General features: G+C 41.8%; 1 protein-coding gene across 3 annotated transcripts in view; it reads left to right on the top strand.

Annotated features, from left to right (window-relative positions):
* Nucleotides 1-22002, top strand: part of CPNE4 (copine 4) — a 239332-nt gene that overhangs the window by 9471 nt on the left and 207859 nt on the right. Inside the window, exon 1 of one of the 3 annotated variants that reach the window (XM_085051260.1) lies at nucleotides 2157-2331. The exons of 1 other annotated variant lie outside the window; for it this stretch is intronic. The gene's annotated coding sequence lies outside the window, so the exon portion shown is untranslated. Of the gene's footprint in view, nucleotides 1-2156; nucleotides 2332-22002 lie in introns of those variants that run through there. One more of the 3 variants, XM_085051258.1, reaches the window with a different exon arrangement.

Genomic DNA, 22002 nt, shown 5'->3' with positions numbered 1-22002 from the left:
CAGAATGAGAAGTATTATTTTAGTGCTGGAGTATAAGACAGAGAACAGAAAGCTCCCTCTTCGTGTTCATCTGGACTCAGATAAACACAGATGGAGGTTAGACCCTGCTCCTTCTCACAGCCCCCTACTGCAGGTTACCCCCGTGGAAGGCTCCAGCCTACAGCTAGACCACAAATATGTTCTGTGAAAGCCTTGCCAAAGCCACAGATGTATGAGGTCTCCCTTATTCCTGCAGGGCATCCTGTGTTTCTGGGTGTTTTCTAGAAAGCCGAGCACAACATCCAGCATCCTGGTGTGCAAGAGGCTGCATCCCACTAGCAGGAAGCAGTGCCAGTGTGCTGTCACAGCTCCCAGCCATGACACAGCATGCAGAGTCTGGGAGCCAAGCAGCCCCACCCAGCAGTTATTCTGGGACAGCACAACCTGCCTTTGTATTAATTCACAGATTTTCCCTGGAAGCGTCACCTATGCATATCTGTGCAATATGGTCCTCCTGCTATTAAGCTAAAAGACTTGTGACATCCAAGTAAAATTAAGGGAAATCTTGGCTTCCTGGAGAACTTGATTGCCGTTATGATTATGCTATTAAGTACTGGTGAATAAGGGGGAAAAAAATCACAGTTTTACAAAATAGTAACAGAGAAGAGGTAAGCAGAAAAGAGAAGGGAAATCTTAATGTTTATTATATTTAGATGAGTTTTGTATAACTCTGATTGTACTATAAAAGTAATATAAGATGATTTCTGAGTGCATAAATAGAATGACAAAATCTTCGATTTTAATGTTGCAAACAAATTACTTATCAGCAGCATTTTTGCATAATATGCTCAGTAAAATGCTGCTTTTTGTTGCACTTTATCAGCAATGTGAAAAAACAGGTTTAGAGTGTATAGTTTTAACAGTTGCAGCAGCATCATTTTGAAGTCTCTAATTAAAGTCATGGGGTTTTGACTGAGGATTGCAGCTGCACCCCACGAGGTGTCTTTTATAATTTTTAATTTGGAAGACTTGTGATGTGTGTTCCTGGTTTGGGCTAGCAAGTGTGCTTGCCTGCCTGTTCTCTGTTTCACACCTCACAGTGTCAGGAGCAATACTCCAGGATTTGCCAGCTCAGCAAAGACCTGGATCAAATTCACAGCACACACTGACTTGTTTCTGTCTCACACTCCTTTCCTTTCCTGAAAAATTTGCATCTCTGGAGATACCTTAGTTTCAAATGTTTTGTGTTTGTATCTTTATGCCTGTTTGGAGGACGATGGGATGAAACTGCAGCATCTATGTCTCAGTGGATATGCTTCAGGAGCTCTGTCGTTGTGAAATCATTGTGCCTCAGATAGGTCTTCGTCAGATTCTCTTGGGTAGGGAGGGGGATTTGATAACCAAGATGGGGAACTATGGCACAAAGATGCCATATTCCACAAATATTTGGGCACTTGTTTAACTGACAAGTATAAATCCAATTCCCTGCGTAATCTGAGGATTTCTGGGAAGCCAGCCAAACTTTTCACAAGAACACACTTCAGCATCACCGCAGTTGCTTGGTAGATCAAGAACTGAGTGGCTGCCGTGGGTGGGCAAAGTCAAACAGTGAATCCTGATATCCCAATTCTTTGTGCTGTGTTTTAACTGTAACAACTCTCTTTTTGCTTAGTTGGGTCCATCCTATCCCTTCTCCCTGTTAAGATATTTAGCGAGGCATTGCAGAGTCAGCAAGAGCCCCGAAGCCAGGAGGAGCAGTGGCCCCACAGCAATCCCCCAAGCCTGTTTCACTCTCGCAGGCTGGCGCTGCTGCCTCTTTACCTTGTGGCCACCGATGCATTTTCAATTCTGGCGGCATGTGGATGTTAGCGCCCGAATTTACCCCAATGTTTAACTCGCTGGAAATACTGCTCGGACTTACTTAGCACCGTACCGGCGGTCCCTCAGCATTGCAAGCAAACTGCACGTCCTCCCCGGCCGTGCCGAAAGGGCGCCCGAGAAGAGCCTGGTGCTCTGCAGGGAGGGCAGAGAGGTGCAGGGGAGCCCCGGAGCATCCCCGGCGCCCGTCCGTGCCCGCCGCTCCCCGCAGGGGGCGCTGCCCGGGCTCGGCGCCTCCGGCAGGGCCGGGGCCGGGGCGGCTCCGCGCGGGGGCAGCGCCGGGCGCGTCCCGCCCTCCCGCCTCCTCCCGCGTCCCCTCCCCTCGGCCGCTCTGGTGGAGCCGCCGGGCTCCCCCGCTCCTCTTCACATGGGGCTCGCCCTGCCAGCGGGACGGCGCTCCCGCTCTCCCGCCGACCGCTGAGGGGGACCCGGCGCGGGAGAAGGGGACTCGTCGCTGCTGCCGCTGGCGGGCAGGTAGGGGCGGGCGGCGCACCTGAGGGGAGTCGGGACGCGGGCGGCGGCGGGACGGGCGCGCCGGGCTCTGCCGCCCCGGCCGGCCGTGCCGGGAGCGGAGGGGGCGCACGTGGAGAGGGCGCCGCGCATCCCGCCCGCCTCCCTCCGGTGCCCGGTGCCGCAGCTCCGCCGGGGTCTTCCCGACAGGGTCTCCCTGCGCGGGTTCGGGATGCTCGCGGGACCCCCGCCGGTCACTCGCGAGCGCATCGCGGGGAGATTCTCTTCCCGGCTGCCGCGGGGAGCGGCGCAACTTCAGGGAGGAACCCGGGCGGGGACGCTGGTCTTCCCCGTTCGCCCAAAGGGGATGGAGCTTAATTAAAGAGCTGCGGATCTCCCCCTGTCCATTCCATCTTTTCTTTTACCTGTCAGGAGAACAGGTCCGTTATTTGTGAAATTATTTTTTGTCAGTTTAGGTGTTGTTTCTTTTTTTTTTTCTGTACACTTCCAAATACAGTTGGTAGATTAAAACACAGGACGAATTCTTTATGCCCTTAAAGTGAGCGCTATGGGTTTACCGAGTTCATATAATCTTATGTTCTCATACCTCAAAATAAACCTTTTCATTAAAAGGAAGAAAACCGGAATCAGTTTTCAGAGCTTTTGATTGATTAGAGCTCCCTCGTGGAAATCAGCGGGGAGTTTTGCCTGATTAAGAGCTGCAAAATTGTCCTGAGGTTTGTTACACAACTGGCTGTAGTTGTGCAGTATGGGCTCAGTTAGGTAACTTTGCAACTGGGTCTTGTTTTCACTGGTCCAGCTGAAGTACTTTCAAGTCAAATTTGTTTCATTGCTCTGCTTTAAGCCCTCTTACTCGATGTGTACAAGGGAGTGGGAGGACTCTTTTACCTGCCTTATAAAGAGTAAACGTGTTGGTTAAATAGGGCAGCTGGTGACATCCGTTGGAAAGAGTGATTGCAATTTAGAAATGCTCCATGTGTTTTGCTGGCAGTGCCCGGTCAACTGCTTTCATCCTGAAGGTGGTTTATTTCAGTTGTGTTGCAGCTGAGCCTGAGAAACTCTAGTTAAGAACCAGGCACTCAGCTGTAACAGAAGGTGTACAGGCATGCATGTAATCACAGTCTCTCCAGCAAAGGGGATGCTTTCTCGTGTGATTATGCAAAATGTTACAGAAAACAGAGCTCTCAGAGTAGTATGGAGGTTGCAATTTCCACATATGAGCTGACCATTCAGTTATTGCTGTTCTGTTTTATCAGTGCTGCTGAAATACCTGACAGTAAGCAGTTTACAGAATCCAGTCTGTTGGTTGTAGAACTTTTGTTCCTGCTGCAACTGCAAGAGTTTATGTCAAATTGCCTTTTTTTTTCTTTTTTCTTTTTTTTTTTTATTTTAAGGCAGGAAGTAGGTAAAATAAAATGGAAGCTTTCTTGCCCTTCAAGTAGCAGCAACAGAGGACCAGACTTGGGGAGGGTAGAACAAACAAAAGCCAACACTTTTCTTTGGGTTTGTAACTACTTTCAGATGAGAAAATCTCTTTTGGGATGGCACGTCACAAGTTTGTTCTTGGTTCCTTGAAATTTCAGGTGGTGAAAGTCTGATCGATCTAGCTATTCAAGTGAGAAAAAAGGCATTGTATTGCGGTCTGTGGAGTTCAAATGAACATTACTGGAAAGCTTCAAATAGCCTTAAGATAGTCCTTAGTGGGGCAGGCATATTTGCTATGTTTGGGACAATTGGATTTCCATTTAGAAGAATAGGGAGTGTTTCTGGAGCAGGGCATGACTCTGTTAGCTTTAGTATTCAGTACCAGTGTTCCCAAACTGAGACCACGATCCAGAACAAATCCATTGCATGTAAATTCAGTGTCTGCAGATACCTATGTCGGCATTGCTAACCTCATTGGAGGTTGGATAACTAATATCTTTAAGGATAAGTCTGTAGAAAAAACTCAGGCATGTGATGAATGGCTTTCCAGAGCTAGGATGGTAGAAAACAAATTGTGAATCATTAAAGTTAGAAGTATTCAAGAAAGCTGTTAATAACATTTAAAAGGAGGTTCTTAATATGCACATGAAGAGCATTATCAGTTTGTGTAGGTCAGTAATCAGTGTGTAGCTGAGGTATCATACTTAACTGTCCATCTCCAAATTTTTGGGTTGAGATTTTTCTAAAACTGGATGCTTTAACATACCCCAGTTTGAAACACTGAAGTAAGGTGAATTATGGTGAACTAATTCTGCTCAAGAAACTGGATATTTGCAGCTTGGACAGAAAAGCTATCTTCTTAGTAGTGTGCCAAAGCTTGGAGCTCTCCATATGCAGAGAAGCTAATGGGGTACACATTGTGGTGTTCCATGTTCAGTGCTGGTTTAAAGGAGACATTTCTATGGCAGCTATCACTTCTATATCACAATTGTTGATTTGTCTTTACGAGGTGGGCTAAAAAAGTGTCATGGATGTGGAGACATTAAGTGCCTTGCTGAGTTGCTTGCAAGGTTTGAAAGAGCAAGACATTGAGGCCAGATGGAAAAAGGTCTAGACTGGCAGTTCGATCTGCCTTGTTTGCTATAGATTGTTTAAACAGCTCTTTCTAGGTATTGCACTCAATAGCTGGCTGACAACATTCAAAGTTTAAAAAGTGTTTTTCTATTAAATTCCTTTCTATCTCTTTGCATGGACATGGTACTTGGTATGTGTTCGTATTTTATCATGCTGTCATAGCTTCCCTTTTCCTGGGTTTATTATTTTAACGTTTTAAAATAATCTATTAGACTCCATGCAAAACCAGCACTCTGTTAATGGATAGTTAGAGTGGTGAAATTTAAATGTGAGATAGCTAGCGGTCAGCATTATGGTTCCTGTGCAATCATTAGTCAGCAACACTTCGCATAAATCTCCAATCTAAAATTTAATATCATCCGCTGTAGTGTATCTCATTGGAAAGGTGACTTTAGGTAAGCAGGAAGCTCTAACTGGAGGATGAAGGATCCATGCCTACAAAGAGCTGTGCTGAGTTTGTTGTGAAAATGGTAACTTGGGGTTTAAGTGTTTGTGACTCAAAAGTTTAAGTCCATTTTTGCTCTTGAAAACTTCAGTGTGCAACTTCAGGGTGGCTAAGTATTTTTAGTTTTTTTGCAAGATGTCTGACAGCAAAACCTGCATAACAGCTGCTATGAGGAGCTCTGCTTTTGTCTGCCCTTGGAACTGAAGTGTCCTTTGCTGGTGCAATTGTCAGCGATGCTAGTTGTTGGTAGAGAGAGGTTTTTATTCCATTTAAATTCAAATTTCAGTAGCTAAAGACCCTCATGTTGTCTCCCGTTAATCAGCCAACTGTAGTTTCTGTCTTTAAGCCAATGAAGTTGCGTTAATTTCCTTCTGCTTGCCCTTTTATGCTGCAAATGCAACACAGCTGTGAAGTTGAAATCTAGTTTTGATGCAGGAACACACTCTTCTTCCAGGTGGTGTGCATGTCCTCAAACCACCTGGGTTCCCAAAGAAAGGTACGTCTGAAAGTGGCAATTGTGGCCTAGAAAAACCTACACAGAGATAAGGGGAGCTACATGCATGCTTAAAAACTAGCACATGCCCAAGTGTTTTTGTGAATAAGCTGGAATGCTTTGCTGAATCACAGCTGCAAGGGTGCAGAAATACTATACCTATAGTGTCTGCTGCAGCTGAGTGCAGCACTTGGAGTGAATTTCAGGGCATGTGTCAGAGACAATCCAAACAGCAAAAACTAACCAGGAGTGGGACTGCACATGCTAGACAGGAATGGAAACATTACATTGCAAGTTGCTTTGCTGGGAGATTTTACTAGTACTTCCCCCTTTCTCTCTGATACTCAAATGCCGAATGAAAATTGATGCAGTAAGTGACCTAATTCCCACTGATTTCCTTACAAAATTTTCTATGAAGGGTATGTCTAAGTAAACTGCCTCGGGAGTCCAGTCCATGGCCTGCAGAAACGCTGGGATTTGCCCGATAATGACATTTTTGTGCCAATCCCTGATAACTGACTCATACGCGGGACCAGCGTTAAGTATGGAACTCCCGGTACCGACTAGGTCTTGGTTCCCTTAAGCTGCCCGCGACGCCCGAGGGCGGCGGTGATGCGGTGGTGATGCGGGGAGCGGGGCCGGGGCTCCGGGCGCTGCCGGGGCTCCGGGCGCTGCCGTTCCGGCGGGCGCGGGCAGAGCCGCCGGGAGGCGCCCGAGGACCGGCGGAGCTCGCTGCGCTCCCGGCGGGATCCCGGCGCGTGTGCGGGCGGGACGCGCATCCCGAGACACCTGTGCCGCTCCCCCGTGCGGCACGTCCTGCACACCCTCTCGTTCGCAGCGACCGCCTGCTTTACCTGGGTCTCTCTGTGGTGTCCTGCCACAGCAAAGCCCTTTCTTTCGTTGTGCGCCTGGTTGTGTACAGGAGCTGGGCTGAGCAGGAGATTCCTCTCCTAACTTAGGTCGCTGCCCTACCCCCCTCCCCCCAACTGTTACCACTAACCTTTCTTACTTTGCCGGCCCAGGCCCTCCAAAGCTGAAAATGAAATGTCTGCCAGCTTCTTTGGTAGCCTGACTGAAGGCAGTGCAAGCAGCTCCTCAGGATGGGGCACTAAGAGGATTCTTGGCTAGACCAACCTTTTGTGGCTAAAGCAGCAATTCCCGGCTGTAACCACCCTTGTGACTTTGATTCTTCACTTCTTGTCAATAAGTGTGTGACTGACACAGGGGAAGTACCCACAGCATTATTTACTAGTGGCTGTTGTTCGTGGCTCAGCAAAGTCTGGAAGTGGCTGTTACAGGGAGTTGGAGTAGCATGGAGTAAGATTCCCTTTGGCTGAACAGGGGACAAATGGAATGCAGGTGTGCCCTAAGCAAAAAAAGTTTTCTTCATGTAAAAGATTGTGAGCTGTGGAACTGCTTGGGCAGTTAATCCATGCTTTACTAATCTAGTGGCTTCTTGATTTCCCCCTGTGAATTATTTACTGTGAACTGATCACTAAATGTTTTATGGATTGTCAGTCACCAGGCAGCAAGGTAGGCATTCAGGATATATCTGGAGGGGGCAAGGCACCCTTCTCACAGGTGGCAAAAGCCAATCATTTGGCATGGGGTGCAGCTTGGACAGGGGCAGTCCATGAATTAATTTATTACTCTTTTTTGACTTTTTACTTGAAAAAGTTTCTCTTCTTGCATCTTTAGGCAAGATTGTTGTCTTTGGTAATGCTTCTCACTGTGGCTCAGCGTAATGTGAAGGACTAGGATTGCTAATGTTAGTTGCCGTCTAGAAGGACTCTGTCAATAACCAGCTGGGTATTGTGAAAAATGCAGAACTGGCTTGTTGAATTAAAAGTATCTTGTAAAATATCCGCAATAATATGCTTACAGTTATGTGAGGACTGCAACTGGCACTTTGAAGTCATTGCCAGTAAAATCATCAGAAATGTGGACAAATGAATAACCTGCAGCTAACAGTGTGCTAAGTAATGTAGACAGCTGCTTCTTATTTGGTTTTACACTAATTGCTGTTGCTGCTGTTACCATTGCATTTGCAAGTTGATGGAGTTGCACATCATCTGTATACTCCTGGTGCAAATGTTGCCCTGGTACATCATGTGCTGATAAAAGCAGATGCTTTTACTTGGCTTTTAATTTATGGTCCAAGTTTTATGGGGTCATTAAAGTTCACTGAAAAGACAGAAAATGTCTTGGAGATCCTGCCAGACATTTGGCCAGACCAGCTCATCTTTGCATAGTGATCAAAGAGAGGAGGAACAAAAGAAAATCTGTAAAAAAAATCTATGAAATTATTTATTTGGAATTAATGCGTAGATGAAGAGAAGCGTTAGGGAAGGGCAAATGGAAAACTGGACTAGCCTGCATGTCAGAATATTTTCAGTAGGGTTTAGTCCTCTATGAGGGATTGCAGGTAGCTTGTAACTGCTTGGGGATGTTCTTTTTGAGCTTGCAGAAAGATTTCAATCTTAAGCTTGCGTTGAAGATCTGGGCTGAGGCTCAGCTTCACTTGCATGGAAAAAAACAGAGAAAAGTTTGCTGTAGTACAGCTTAATTTGTTTGTTTGTTTTCTGGTAGGGTTTTTTTTTTTTTTGCAGATGTATAAAATACAATGTCAGCCCTTTATGTTGGGGATGACAGTATGTGCTGGAGGTTGCCACAGCCAAGTGAAGAAAGATCAAGCAGAAACATCTAAGGCATACGTAATTTCCTCTGAATTTAGGAAAAGTCCTTTTGTCTCTTCATCTAGATTGTGGTGCCTGACTATCTGTAATTTTAATTTTGTTTCTCTTTGTGACATAAGCGGTCATGCTAACTTTGATAGAGATTCCAAATAAATATTACTGTTAGTTTTGGTTTTAAATCTTAAAAGCTCAAGTGCAACTTATAGGAAAAATGACAGTGTCAATCCTTCCTTTTCCTATCCATCAAAATCTTATCTTCCGTAAGAAAAAAATTGGCTTAGGACTGCAGAGTAGTCAGAAATGAAGAAATTGGTGAACTGTGTTTGAAAGTCACTTTTTCTTCACTAGCTCAGACACTTTGTATCTCACTCTATCAAGGACTGGGGGATGAAGCAGAATAAATGTTCATTATATGCAGGTAGTAACTGCAGTTTGAAATGTCAGATGCCACTTATATTTAGGAATATGAGACTAAAACTCTATCTCTGCACATAGATTTGTAATGAATGGCTGATTTAAAATAAAGTATACACAAAAAGGCATGAAAATGTTCAAATAAATATTTTTATGAGATTATCCTTTAGTATTGAATTAAACTTTGTCTCACTTCTGTAATTATTTTAAGTGCAAATAATGATTTGAAAGTGACCGAGTATACAAGAAAATATTTTTTGTGTGTGTGTAATTTTAATAGTCCTGTTTATGAATTATGTTCAACTGTGGCCCCAAGGAAGAGATACCTGTAAAAGCTGATGCATTGCTTCCCCATCAACTCAAAACAGAATATAATAAAAACTGCAACATAAATAAAATAGATTTCAAGGATAAGTTAATTGGAGAGTACTTTTCAGGTGATTAATTCTTAAATGTTTTCTGTGGACTGGTAAGTGAGATGGTATTTCAGTTTTTGCACTCAAAGCTAAAATGTCTAGTTCATGGGGACATAGTATGAACTTTCTGATTTCATCAGAACCATAGAATTTTATGAACTATTCAGTAAATTTGGTCAGCAGCATGGATTCTGTTAGATGGAGCTCCTGTTAACCACCTCTGTGGGGAGAAGCTAACTCATTTAGCTGTAATGCTCTCTTGGTCACTCTGTTCACCCTTTACTGTGCACAAAGAGACTATGAAAGCAAGATATACATAACTTCAAAACAGTTATTTACTGACTGAGAAATGTGGTAGGTGGGTGACTAGCAGCCAGGCAAAGCACTGACATACTACTTCTAGGTAAAACTCGTGATTCACAGCCAAGGTTGGGAGGAACCTCTGAAGGTTATTTTGTCCAATTCTTCTTTTCAAGCACAGCCACTTAGAGCCAGTCACCCAGAACTGCGTCCAGGTGGTTTCTGAATTTCTCTGATGAGGGAAACTGCAACTTCCCTGGGCAACTTGTGCCAGTGCTTGGTCACCCTCACAGTGTAAAAAGTGTTTTGTGATCTTCAGAAGGAACCACTGTGTTTCATCACATCTGTTGTGCCCATCACATCTGGTCCAGTCGCTGGGCATGACTGGAAAGAGGCCAGCTCCATGCTCTGTGTTCCCTCTCTTCAAGTATTTGTATGTATTAGTAAGTTCCCCCTGAACCTTGTATTCTTCCGACTGAACAGTCCTAGCTCTTTCCTCTTGTGTGCAGTGCTCCCATCCCTTCATTATCCTTGTGGCCCTTTGCTGGTCTCTCTCCAGTATGTCCGTGTTGTTCTTTCACTGAGGAACCCAGATCTCCACCTGTGGCTGCACTCATCCTGGCACTATAGCTGGCCTGGCAGTCATCAGTATTGGGGAAATTCACTTCTACTGTGCCTCGGATGGATTAATTTTCAGTATTGATGGGGTTTTCTTCCACAGGGGTTTTGTTTGTTTTTTCTTTTTGAGTCCTTGAACTGTTAACAACCTATGTTTCAAGGATCTTATGTCTAGCTGCAGATTTACCATTCCTCTGTCTCATGGCTCTAGTCTGAGTATTGTTGCACAGCTTTCTTGCAAGCTGGCAGTTTCCTCAGAAGTTTCATTCAAGGTTATGCAGTTCTGCTGTGTCAAAACTAGGCCTTGGATCGCAGATAGCTGAACCCCTAGGAGGAGGATTCACACAAAGCTGAGGTGTGAAATCAGTATGAGCTATGCTGTGCCAATTCCCTTAGGAGGACACACAGTGAATAGTAGCTGCAAGGTTATTTGAACTACTTTCAAAATAACTGGATGTCTGCAGGAGAAGCCTTGCAACTTAAGCCTTCCTCCTCTGTGCCGGACTTTCACCTGTCAGTGTGATTTTGTATGTATTTCTGACACGAATGTGGTTTGTAATTCGCTCTTTGCCCAATTATAGACAGTGACAAGTGGTGCTGATATGGATTGCCTATGGTCAGGAAAACTCTTATTTTTGTGCCAGGGAAGGTTTATGTTGAATATTAGGAAAATTTTCTTCACTGGAAAGATTGTCAAGCTCTGGAGCAGGCTGTCCAGGGAACTGGTTGAGTCACCATTACTGGAAGTATTTAAAAGATTCATACATGTATCACGTAAGGACATGGTTTAGTGGTGGACTTGGTAGCGTTAGATTAACTGTTGGACTCAATGATCTTAAAGGTCTTTTTCAACCCATGTAGTTCTATAATTCTAAAAAAGAAAAAAGCACAAAACCTATCAAAATAAATAGAGGAAATAGAGGAAGGTGAAACTCAAGATTTTGATGAGAGTTGTAGAGCAACAATGGACTGAGAGTGAGAATCAGCACATTGTCCTGCAATGTTATATGCAGGAAAGGGTGGTGCAGTAGGTAAAATTAGAAGAAAGTTAAAAAAAACAAGTTTCATGAAGAGACAAGATGATACTTCTTGTATTTCCCAAGGGATAGAAGGAACAAACATTACAAGTAGGTTTTAATAAAAAAACTGCTGGTAAAGTTCTGCCTCTTTTGAAATGCAAAACAAAACTTACATTGCCTTCACTGGTGCTGGAATTATTGCTATCTTGAATGTCAGAAGAGCTAGACAGCGTCAGAAAAGAAACTAAATGTTTTCTTGTATTTACAAGTTTACAGAATTGGAACTTTTGTTATCTACAGTGGAAAATCAGGTCAAACACTGGGAAAAACTTTCTCATTGGAAGAGTAATGCAAAGGAAAAAATTTTCTGAAATAATTGAGAATTCATTCATCGGAAGGTTTGAAGAGCAGAAAGTGTCCACCACGAAGTTTTCAGATACAGTTAATTCAGTTTTGGGGACAAATGGTATTTCAGCCATACATCTTGTGATTTTATAAAATCTTTCAGAAATTAGGCTTTCAAATTTGTTTGATCTTTTCTATTCAGGAGACATAGCTTTCTTAAATTGTTAATATCTATGCAGCACATGAAGGAAGCCAATGTGTTTCTAACAGAAAATCACGACTTAATGAAAGGTAACATACTGTGAAAATAATGTGATTTATTTGGGGTTGGTTTGGATTTTGGTTTTTTTTTTCTTGAACTAAGATTTCTGATAGTGTGCATCTGGTAATGGTCCTGTTTTATAAACTTGCTATTTATTAATGCTTTTTGATCTGTTTGCTCTTGCTGTTTAGATACTTATTTTGACTACTAAAAATGGCCCCTATGACTAGCAAAAAAAAAAAAGTGCTAGTTGAGTGCTAGTCTGACACTTTTGGAAAGTGCTACCCTCTTTCTGCTAGAGATACATAAAGTGTGATGCGAATGACTTCCCACTTCTCCTTATGAAGAGGGACAGAGGCTGTGGTATCTTCATCAAAGAGATAACACCTAAAGCTTCAGACATAGTGGCATAAGCATTCATCAGGTGTTAGCAAAGTGACTGGTACATCAGTCATCCTCTACCTGCTGCTGTGTTAAGGATTATTTTATGCACTGGAATGGTGGTAGTTTTGTGTGGGGTTTTTGTGTGATTTGTTTTGTTTTGGTTGCGGTTTGGTTGCTTTTTGTGAAGTGTTCAATTTGAGAGCACTTAAATTGCAACAGTCTTTATAGGATAATTTCTGCCACTTTTATTTATGAAAACAATCAACCAGTGGGATGGCAAAACTGTATGCTCTCTAAAATCCTCTTTTTCATTAGGATATAACACTGAAGAATTACTTTCTCCCCTCTGTGATCTTTACTTCCTGTAGCAAAACAGAAATTTGCAGGGGTTTTTGTACCCAGTTGAAATTTCTTACAGCAGTGTTCTTTCCAGGTGTTTCCCCAATTAAGCATTGAATTTATCACCTAAGTAAATGGATTTTGTTGGTTTGTTTAAAAAAAAAAATCAAGAGTATCAGATACAATTTGTTTTGAGGTTCTGTAAAAACTTTTTTGAAGAAGCATCCTTTAAACCTTTTGGAGTTAACTGCTCTAAGAGGTATACTTAAAGCAAGCAGTGATTTTTAGAAGGGTTGACTGGAGGAGATTTAAAAATTAGCAATTCTAATCTGCAATGGAAATGGATCTGCTTTGAACCAAAGTTTAACTGGTGTTCACAAACAGTAGTTTCACTGTGAAGATGTTTATTTCCTGCCTTAAACAAATCTTTATTTTCTGCACCTTGATACTCATGATGCCAATGTATTGGTTTGCTTTCCTGTCCTATTAAGCTATGTTGGTCCTTCTTTTACTGGAATAAATCTGTTCCTCACAGTTTTCTTACATAAACACTGCCTACATGGTTTAGAAGATCTTAACCTGGTTTGTACTGAGTAAGTTTAAAATGAAGCATGACTTTTACAAATGATAATGATGAAGCCAAATAAATGTATTCTGTGGGAATTTAGGGTCATAATTTGCATAAAGCAGAATTTTGCATGACTTGAATTCTATTATCTTCCTTTCTACAATTCCTTTCACTGTGGGGAATTACTCTGTAATCATTCTCTAAAGTGAGTACCCAGAATTAATTTCCTTATTTGCACTTATGTCTTGGTGGGGTTTTATTATGGAAGTAGTTACATTTAACAAAGCAATTAGCAGGTGAATAATTCTTTCATGCTGTTGCATCAATTTCTCAGTGACCATCCACTGTCAGATATGAATTTTTTCAAAGAGTACAGTTTTTTTACTGTAACCGGAGGCTAAGTTAAGGTTGATTGAAATAGCAAAGAGAGAATGTTGAGGGTTTGATCAATTTGAAATGGTCCATTTCCCCTGCAGTTCAAGACAATTAGGGAAGATGGATGCAGCAAGTGACTTGCAGTATGACTGATCTGCTTAAATTCCCTAACAAAATACAAGCTGTGCTCCAGAAATTTTCACAGATTACTGCTGTGTAGGTTTTCAGCTGAATGCATGAGTTTTGCAGAAGTGGCAGTGATCAGGGGTTACTGAAAGTTATGGGAAAATAAAGGGGAGAGTAGCCCTTACTTTTTTCATGCAGCTGTTGCCAAGAAACTTCAGTTGAACACAACCTGTTATTGATTGTGGTTTCCTTGGTTTAGTGATGATATATACATTAGACCACAAATTCAGTTTCTTTAAAGGGATTCTCAAGTGATCTATCCCTGTCTCTGATAGTGAAGAATTTTTGTGGTCTGGATTTTGTGCTGGGTTTTGTTTGTTTGTTTTAAACTGATTATGGATACTGTAAGCAGATGGAAAACACCAGTGGAATTGCAGTTGGAAAATAAGGTAGAAGTTCGTGTCACTTGTGTTGAAGTGGAGGAAAAATTAGTATGCAGTTAAAAGCTTATGAATGAGCAAATGATGGGTGTTAAATGCTCTTATTAGCCATGTCTTAGGAGGAAAACACAGAAGCTGACCTCTGTGGGAAAGGTAATGCATTAGCTGACATTGTAAAATGTCTTGTGAGCTTTGTAAAGAGTGAGGCAGTTACATTTGGTTTGCTTTGTTTGTTATCCACTACAGAGAGTGGGTTGCCAGGATTCTTCTGCAGAGCGAACAGTGCATGAGCAGCAGAAACTTTGGAGCAGAGGAACTAAAAGGTGTCGATAGAGGTGGAGATGGATGGAACTGCTGAGCATTTTGCAGGAAGTCCTGCCTGAACTGTTAATACCTACTTGCCTTTACAACTGGGCTTATGTAGATGGTGAATGTCTGAAAGAGCCCCTTGTGACAGTTCCCATGGTGAACTCACTTGTGTTACCAAGGCGTGGTTCATGAGAGCTCATGTCATCCTTTTCCTCTTCAATCATCTATGTTTCTGGAGTTTCCCTGGGTAAGTGGTGTGGGTAAATGCTCCAAGCTGTATGAGGATGCTGGTGTGAGGTGACTAGGAAGCCTGGCCATACCTGCTTTAAATAGTTTGCCAGATCACATTTGGTGCTTGGAAGCATCCATGTTGTATGTTTTCAGAGATGCACTCAGGCCTTAAAGAGAGAAGATTAAATAAATTTTGAGAATGAGCATGCTTTAGCAACAGAGGTTTCTCCAGCTGTCACTTGGCCCTCTCTTTGTGCTGCACGAGTCACCACCCATGTTTTAAGGGAACACAAAGAAAATCTTTGGGGTCTCAGAGCACTGATTTGGTGACTTTTCCGTTTAGAAAGGAGATGATTAGAACATTTCCTTATTGCAAGTAAAGTGCAAGGATGCTTAAAAATCAAACCAAACAATCTCAAGGAAGCAAGGCTTGCAAACAGTTCTTGTTCCACTGCTGGCAGCATTTTTGTTGACTTAGTAGTCTGTGCCAGGAGTCCTTTAATTTTCAGCATTAGCCCCACTCTGTATTTTCAGGACAGCTCATGAAGAAGAAACATGAGGCTAAAAAGCTAAGAGGGTTTTCTTCATTAATTCTTTCTTCTAGGGTATGAGGTTTAACGATTTTGTGCATTTTAAAAACAGGAGAGGTTTCCCTTTTTCCAGTCACCAGGAACTTCACCTGACTGCCATGATTTTTCAAATATGATGGAACATATATTGGTAACACCATCATCTAGTTCCCCTAGGACTTTGGTATGCATCTCATCAGGCCCTGGAGACTTGTGGCTATTCAGTTTCATCAAGTGGTCCCAAACCTGCTCTTTGCTTACAGTGTGAGGGGATGTCACTACCCCAAGCCCAGTCTAGAGGTTCAGGGACTAGAGAGATATGGGAAGCCTGAATTACACTTCTAAACCGTTGGCCTGGATTGAAGCAGGTGTGCTTTCATTTGTCAGGAAGCATTTACCCTTGCTTGCAGGGTCAGGTGAATAAAATATTTGATTTTTAATTGGCCACTGCACCAAGTAACCATAAATGCTTTCTTGCTTTGTTCTGATACAAATCTTCGTTTATCTTATTACTTATTTTGAAAGAACAATGAAAGATTTTTTTTTTTTTTTTTTAGGATTTGAAAGAGTAAAAATAAATATTCCTTTCCTGAAAACAAAATTTTCTTTTCAGAAGTAGCTTTCATGGCAGCAGAACACATAGGTGGCCTTAAAAGTCAACAGCAAGGATTGCCAGTCCTTAAGTGCATGGGCCATTGGTTAGAGAACTTTCTGTGGGTAAATTGAAACTTTCCTTTTTCTGTAAAATGTATGTACTTGGAGCTGGGCCAGAGGACAAGAGAACTGTCTGGATTCCCTGCTCAGCTGGCTGCGGCAGGGAGAGGAGGTGCAATGCCTCTGGCTTCAGCCTGGTTTCATGCAGTGTTGAAGAACATGACTGCCAGGGGCACACTGACTGAAGTAGCATCAGGTAGCTGCATTAATAGAACTAGTGTTTGGAACAAAATTGTCATTCAATTTTTAGTTGAAGTGACTTAGCAACGTGAGTGGAAATCATGAATAACTTGGTGTATCAGAGGAGCTGAAACTGAGTTATTGGGTTGTTTATATGAATAAACATTTTTGGTAGCTCTTACCCCATCCCATTCAACTTGTTTGGAAACCCCAAATACTTCAGAGTATTACCAGCTGTCAAGGGAAGTGGTGACTCTCAGCTGCTTTTGTTCTTGTTCCTGTAGGGTGTTCTGGGAAAGCAAGGCTCAAGTATAAGGTATGTCTGGGCAGCAATGCCAGGTGACAGATCTGCTTTCTCTCCCTGTCACGGTCTTGCTTACCTGAGGTGTGTATTTGGGAGCTGTTTTAACCCCCTGGGAAGGAAGAGCCAATATGAAAGGCTGAAACAGGAAGAAAAGGAAGGGAAGATTAAAAAGAAAAAGTGCTTTTGAAGTCATACTTTGAACTAGCCCCTGAATTCTTACAAATGTATAAATGTTGCTCCTCTGTGTGGTGGTGAATGAGTCATAAACATTGCTGCTGTGCTTTTTCAAATCTGTGTAAAAAGGGAAGCAATGCTACTCTAGCACTTCTGACTGGGAACTGAGGGGGCAGCAAGGTTGTGGGATTTGTCTGCAATCATATGAGGGACCTGTGGCAGTGATGCCACACCAGAAGAGTGATGTCTGGTCTTTGAGTCCAGGACACAATTAAATGCATTGCTCCTAAAAAAGCATTTTTCAATACTTTGTGCATATTGGACAAAAAGAGCAGAAAGCTTGATCTCAAGGTTTTGATTAATTTCTATTCAAACAAAGTAAGTGACAGGCAGGAATAGTTGCTTGTGATGTATCAGTAGTGCAGGTATGCTTTTAGCCCATACAGAAGCCCTTATGGAAAAATTACTGTTTATGGAGAGATTTAGAGCTATTTCTCTTCCATGAGCTATTTACTACTTCAACTGAACTAACATCTATTAAACATTCATTCTAAGTAAAATACCCTCAAGAGTCAATTTAGGTAAGCTGCAATACCTCTTTCTAGGCTAAAAAATTGCTCTGCATAATGCATACAGAAAAAAAAATCCATTAAATTATTTTTTCTGTTCCTCTCAGTCTTTATTATATTTTGAGATTATTTTTTTTATGAGTTAGGAGGAAAGGAGGGAAGAAAGCTCCTTTGTCAGCTGCAAAAAGGGACAGCCAAAGCTTTTGTGTATAAGGGTTTTTTGTAATGATGTATTTGATTTTCTTCTCCTTTAAGTTTTATATGTTATCATGACTGCAAACTTGCACTCTCCCACTGTCGTAAACCATAGTCTAGTAACCTTTAGAGTTTTGGCATCTTCCAGTCTGGCAACCAGATAAATGTGCAGAACAACGCTGAAGACAGTGACTTAAATCATGTTGCAATACCTGTGTAGTATTTACTTCAAATACTGTATACTATTTTTAAAACCTTGTGCCTGCAACGGTGGATGCTGTTTGAGGATTAGCATCGCATTTGATTACTGTTTGAGAAGACAAGCAGCTGCTTTGGGTTGAAGGTAAGAAAAAATTTACTGCTGAGCCACAGAGCTCGCTGAGCTGGAAGCTTGTGGGGGTAGGAAGGAGGATGATGCACCTGCCTACAGGTGTGGGCCTTGCTGGGAAACGGGAGGGACTGAGTTCATGTTCTGGGTCGGGTGGTGGATGGAGAGAGTCTGGGGTCTCCTAGCCTTGCCCTGGTACCATTGTCCCTTTCTCTTAGAATTAAGCTTTACTGTACGTTTGTGTTCAAACACTAAAGTTTAAGACCTAGCTGTTAAAGGGGAGATCATTAAGTGGCACATGGAACTGGTGCATATCAGACTTGAGGAGATAGCATTAAGGGATGGGACCACGACCCAGTGAAATCAGGGAACATTTTTTTGCTTAGTCTCTTGTGTAAATTTTTTATGAGATTATACAAAGGTTTTAACAGGTTATGTAGTCCTCTGCCTTGTCCTAAATTTTTTTATGAGGATGTTTTCAAGAGACAAAACACAAATATAATTTTGGGACTTTGTGCCAGGATTCTTTTTTCTTTTCGTTTCCGCGGTTGTCCATTAAAGCAAATATTTACCTACACTTCAGTGAGTCCCCTCCCACCCTCCTCCTAATCAGCTCTTTCCAAGCCTAGGAAGGCGATTCAAATAACCAATACCAGGCTCTAAACTCTGGGTCAAGGAGGGCTTTGAGTCAGGTGAGCCATGCTAACTCTCTATGCTTATGCTCTGAACTCCTAACTTGACTGACTAAACTAATACCGACTAAAAATCATTGACTGCAAAAAAGTTACTCATGTTTTGCGCTATTTGAAATTGATGTCATCTGCAGGTGTTTGCCAGCACCATGTTGTCAGAGATGATTGTTTCTGTACAGGTCTGTAAGCAGAATAGATGTGTAAGATTATTCTGGTCTGCTTCAGTTAAATCTGTTAGATTTGGTTAACCTGCTTTGCATGGGGAAGTGTATCTGAATGAGCTCTCTGACTTTGCTGGAAGATTAGAGAGTACTTTTTACCATCAGAACCATAGGGAAAGGACAATGACAGGTAGCACAGCTACTTGCAGAAGATACCTTGGTAGAGCCTGTGACTTTTTGCCAGTTCATATATCTTACATCTATACAGGCTGAAGAGGTTAAAATGTGTAAAAGCTCAAGTTTGACAACTGCAAGCTCTGCTAGCAAGTCTGGTTTGATTTACACCTGTTTTGGCCATGGTAGAGGAGTTCTTAAATTTGGTGTCCCAGCAAAGTCTTTGCAGTGTTAGACAAATTCAGTCTTGATTCCTTCACCTCATCTAGCTTCGATTATTTTTAAAAACTCTGCTTAATAAGAATCTCCTCTTATCAGGTAATGAAGCATTAGCTTGCTATTCTGAGTCCAGCTGAACAAATTTTTAGCTGTTTTCAAGCAGCAAGATCTATGTAAGAGATTTATCTCTGTAAATATCCAGCCAAGTCTTTTTGGGACCCTGGATTGAGAAGATGCTAATTGCTGGTGGGTTTATTTCATTTTTTTCTACTCTGTGTAGTATACTGTGCTGGCTGGATTCTGGTAGTCAAACTGTAGATCGCAGTTCAAAATGCAGATTTTATTTCATATTTTACCTGTTGTTTTCTCACATGACACTTTTGCCATTTCTTTCTTTATAAAATACTCAAATTGAACTCTAGGAGCCCTATTTTCCCAGATATAAGTAATTTTTTATCTCAATGGCATCAGTGACATGGCACCTAATGCCACCTAAGAATAGCCCTAAGAGGTTTTTCATTCTTTTTCTTCCTTCTTCCTCTTTCCCCTTATAAAGCACTACTTTACGACATTGTAAAGCAGCAGTAACTTGGAAGGTTTATTTCAAATATTTTCTTAAAATTCCCAATTCTTTCTTAATTTCATTTTTCTGTATAGTAAATAGGTTATTAAAAAAGTTGATTTACAGCAAGAAGTGAGAAAGATAGGTTAGTGGAACAGGACTTGGGAAACTCAAATTCAACTTCCCAAATTCAAATTCAAGATCTGCTGAAGCAGATCTTCAGCAAATCTCCCTATCCTATTTATGGTTTGCCTTTGGGGCTTTTTTGTTGTTGTTTTGGTTTTTTAATCACCCTGATGATTAAAACCCATGGTGAGGGATAAAATAAATCCTTCAAATGGCATGTTGAAAAGATGGTTCTTGATTTTGGAACTTCCATTTTGGAGATCACATACAGGTTCACCACTTGACCTCTCAGTAAAGTGGTATTTCCCACACAGTATTGTCACAGCAATGACTTCAGCCACAGTCAGCAATTATCCAGCCAGTTTTCAGTATGTATCTGTGAAAGGGTGTTAACACAAGTGGTGACTCAGGCACCTTATAGTGTTTCACAGTCTTTTGCATGCTTTGTATTCATGGTTTTATTTTATTTTAAATCTTAGACATCCATTCTATATCTAATCTAGGAGTTTCAGGAATAATTTTTTCCGTTTTTAACAGTACCAAATAACATGTCCCACTTCCCCTCCAGAAGGGTGCACAGCCTCTATATTTCAGAGTCTATTGGGCTGATAGGGCTGTCTCACATCACTACCACAAATAAACTTCCCAGCATGACTTTTGCACAGCCCTCTACCCCATTCTACAGAGTAATGCAGAGCTCTAAAGTCATCCATATAAGTCAAATCCTTTAGAAGTGTATTACTTTAATACTTCAATTTGCCATGAAAAATTGCCAAAGCATATTTCCAGACCTAGTAATTCCTTTAAAAATTGGTTTCTCATTATCTACTTAGCTAAATAGCAATTTTACCCTTTTCTGAATATAGATCATTAAATTAGAATAGGTTTAACATTTTCCTCTTCCTGCATCGAAATTCCTTGAGGCTCAGGAGACCAGACCATGCCTGATGGAACAGAGCAATTCGGTAACTTGATTAAAAGGACTGGGCTGCTCAACAAATAGGCCCAGCAAAGGTCCTGTGTTGAAGCTTTCATGCACCAACCTTTTAATTTCAGAATGACATTCAATAAGGGCAATAAATTAACTAATCAAAAGGACTTGCATGAGTGAGTTAAAGGTGGCTGAACTTGAACTGAGATAGCAAGCACATAGATTGAATAGAAAGGATGATAACCATATTCTTGTTCTCCTTTAGAAGGACAGTACAAGCTAGGATGCCCATCATTTCAGCACTTCAGAGGTACTTTGGCACCTCTTATGGAGGGAAGCAGGGTCAAAACTAGGAATATATAGGAATTTCCTTCTGCTCTACCACTTTCAAGTATTCACGCTAGTATTTCCAGACCCCCATTTTCATATCCCCCACTTTACATTTCCAGCTTCTGTTCAAGATATCCTGGTGAAAGAGCTGCAAAGCATTCACTGCATTGCCAGAGCCAAAAAAAGATCAATTCAGGCATGACCACATTGCGAATCATATTATTGTGTGAATTAGAAGCAATTCTCCCCATTGTTATTCTAAAGGCAATGCAATGGGTGGTAGTAGCAGTCCGACTGAAGTAGTTCAGTTGAAGCGGTGATTCTGTGAAAGTCTGGTCTCTAGCTGAAGATCCAGTGGTAGCTCTGGTCCTCTCAGGGAACCCAGTAGACAGGGCTAGCTCAGGCAGTTCTAAGGTTAGGTTATATTTACGTGGGAACACTTGGCTCCTCCCTCCTGGGCAGAGCATCTCACAATGGGATGAGATAAGTCTATGAGTCACACGGTGGGTTTTTGATGGCTCATTGCCTGTCATGCGGGGTGGGTCGTTAGCAAGTGATAATAGCTAACGGATGGCTTATTGCCTGTCATCCGGAGTGGGTGATAGCAGCTAATGGCCCACAGCTGGTGGTAATAGAATATTTAATTACATTAATATTGCAACTTAGGACATTATCTATTCTTTATTTTATTACTATTTACATAGTTTTTACTTAAGATAAGGTCTTTTTGTGGTACACAACAGGTTTTTTTATCTGCCTTTATTACCCACTAAGTATAACTAGGTTCTTGGGCAAAAATTACTTTACGGATGGGTTTGCTTTTGCTTGAGGTGGGACTAATTTAAACAGTTTCTTAAAAAAAACTTTTTACGTGTATTACAGGGACTTTATCTCTATCTACTGTGTGCAAAGGTTTGGACTCGGCAGGACCGGCTCGATTGATAGAATTCCTTGTGTTAATCATTTAGGTGGCTTTTGCTAAGTTTAGTTTTTAATTTTTGAAGGTTCCCCCGCCAAGTGCCTTCAAAGTTGTCTTAAGTAGTCTGTTGCACCGTTCAACTTTCCCGGCAGCTGGTGCATGATAGGGGATGTGGTATATTTATTTAA

Source organism: Lichenostomus cassidix, chromosome 2 (assembly GCF_008360975.1).
Source record: "Lichenostomus cassidix isolate B80296 chromosome 2, HeHo_3.0, whole genome shotgun sequence".
Taxonomy (NCBI): Eukaryota; Metazoa; Chordata; class Aves; order Passeriformes; family Meliphagidae; genus Lichenostomus; species Lichenostomus cassidix.
Note: the sequence above shows the minus strand (reverse complement) of the source record. Positions and strands in the feature narration are given on the sequence as shown.